Here is a 2,690-nt window from a genome sequence, read left to right as displayed (position 1 = left end):
GGTGGAATGACAGACGCTGCAGGGGTTAGATTCAGACTGGACCCGTCTGAAGCAGGTACAGTGTAAAAGCTCCAGGAAAGCAAAGCTGACTGCTTAGGAAGAAGGACTTTGTGATTGTAGAATTAAAGATGGGATGTTCACCAGAGCAAAGATGTTTATTATAGCCCCCATGTTAGGTTTCTAAATTGAAGGAGAGATGGAAATCAATTGACCTTAAGCCAGGTTTCTTAGAGAAGCACAATCCTTTAGCCAGTCAACTGGGTTAGCATCTGATGGATCCCTCTGTGCAGAGCTGTGCCTTGCCCAAGATAAACAAACTGATGGTGAGTGAGGTAATTTCCAAGCCTCAGAGGAGGTCAGCCTAGTGAGGTCATTCCCAAACCAGGGAGCAGAAGGGCCTAAAAACGCATCCTTGAACCTTTCGTCTCAGGATATCCTTTCAGCATTTTGTGTGTAGATTAAAGACTTCTTCATTTTCCATTTTCTAGGGAGACTCTTAAGCACTTTGTACATTTTTGGTTTATAGCAGGCCTTTAGACAGTGAAGCAGACATAATCTTCTACAGTGAGACAGAGAAAGACTAAGCCTTGGGTTGAATTTCTGAACTCATGTGGAGAATTAGCCAGACATTAGTGAAAGAAAATGAGCAAAGAGGTCCCGGTCTGGTTTGGAACCACTGGTGGAAGGAAGGCAGTGGTTTAGAAATTCTACTGAGATCCCCAGAGGACAGGTCTTCATGAGTGGGAATCCAGCCTTTGTAAAGGCTTTAAGGAAAACCGTTTTGCTGGGAATACATTGGAGTTCGTGGGGAGCAACTTTGAAATAAGAAGCTAGGAAGGGTAGAGAAGAGAAAGTGTGAGAAGGGGGGCTTAGCAGGGCTAGATACCCAGAGACTAGGATAACCTCACTGGCCAGGGACTGAGTGTGAGAGAGGATAAATCTGCATCATGGGTGGAGATGAGGAAAGAGCTAAGGGTGGAGAATGCTGACCTGATCAACTTGTGACATTTTTGTACTTCTCTGATTTGTAGCAGCGAATTGTTAAACTGCTTCGGCTCCCATCAAGTGGCATGTGCTGCACTCCCTCAAGAGCTCTGTGGAAAGACATACATGCCTGCTAATTTTGGTATTCCTTGACTAGCTCAATGGCTGAACACCTCTAAACCTCCCTGTGGCTAGTACACACGCCTCTGTTATTCCTGAATTAAAATCTTTTAAAATGTATAGTTCATCTCTGCTACCACAGGCCCAGTGAGGGAGTGGTCCTTAGGGCCTCTTTCCTGGATTCTTACATGTTGGTGGGCCTTTAAGTTTCATCTTTCTGCTTCCTCATTGTGGGGACTCTCTTCTTCTTTCCCTCTCTCCCAGTCCCTTGATGGCACAATCCGAAAGTTCGGCCCTATTTCCCTGCCCAGCCATTGACTGTAAGGCAATTCTCTATCTACATTTGAAGTCATCCTGGGGAAAGGGAGCCTCAGGTCTGCAAAGGAGGCTTTGGGAGCTGAATTAAGACAAATCATTAGGACCAATTACCAACAGGGATTTGGCAACTTTATGGTGAGTAGAATAATAAACTGCCTTACTGTTTAACACAGTAAGGAGCTGGACCACTCTCACTGAGGATGTCAACTTTGCCTGGGGTCATTTAGCTAGTTAGTTACAACTCCAGGCCTTTGGGGGAAAGAACAGGTCTACACACTCACAGGAAACTTCCTGTCATTAACTGAGGCACCCTGAATGCAACCGGAACCCTTGGCAAACCCCAAGCCTGCAGTGAGCACAGAAGAAGCTGAACCAGCAGCTGAGGAGTTAATGGAATAGGATTTTCCCCTCTCTTAGCTAAGATGGGGCTGTTCATGCAAAGGGTCCCTGGAGAATTTGCCTTTCTCTTCCATAACAGCAAGAATGACATCTTTCTTCAGGGGCCCTTGCTGCTTGTCTGTTCAGCCATGACTCATTATTCCTTCCTTAAGGTGACTAGCAGGTGAATGGAGTCCTCTCCCATCCCAGGAGTTGCAGTGAGGCCTTCTACCTTATATCTGCATCATGAGCTGTGGAATTTTCATGTCACAGCACAGAAGCTAAAGACACAAGTTTGGGTTCAGAGTGTGTATATGAGGCTTGCCCTTGAAAATTATTAAATAAAGAACACTAAATTAGGAAACCTGGCTCAGTCTCCTTGTCGAGGATAATTTGGAAATTTAATTGGTCTGGTTTAGGGTTTTTAATGAAGATTTTACCTACAAAATATTTTGCAAAAGGACCTAAAAGGGTAGCCAACCTCAGTTTTTACAAGTATTGTTTTATGTAGCTGTTTTTAAATTTGAAATTACTCACAAAATATCTGTCTGAGGTAGGCATGGTTGCTCTAATTGCTGGATCTGTCCTAGCAGAGGCAGGAGATGTACATGAAAATGGAAAGCACATGAGTGGATATGTGCATAGTATAGTACCTTAAGTCTTCGGAAGAGGCACAGGACTAGGTTGGGCATTTGAGGTAAGGTCACCAACCACTGTACCATCCTGCTGGAACCCACTGTGCCTAAGTTCTGATATACTTCTTCATTCCTAAGTCAGACCCCTACAATTGTCTTGGAAAATCTGTTTCCTACCTGGTTTTGTCAGAGCCATTTCAGGGGTAGGATGGGACTGACTGATTCTATGCTGTATGAGCAGTTGACAGAGGCATC

Source organism: Mus pahari, chromosome 10, assembly GCF_900095145.1.
Source record: "Mus pahari chromosome 10, PAHARI_EIJ_v1.1, whole genome shotgun sequence".
NCBI classification, from domain to species: Eukaryota; Metazoa; Chordata; class Mammalia; order Rodentia; family Muridae; genus Mus; species Mus pahari.
This window is presented reverse-complemented; position numbering follows the sequence as displayed.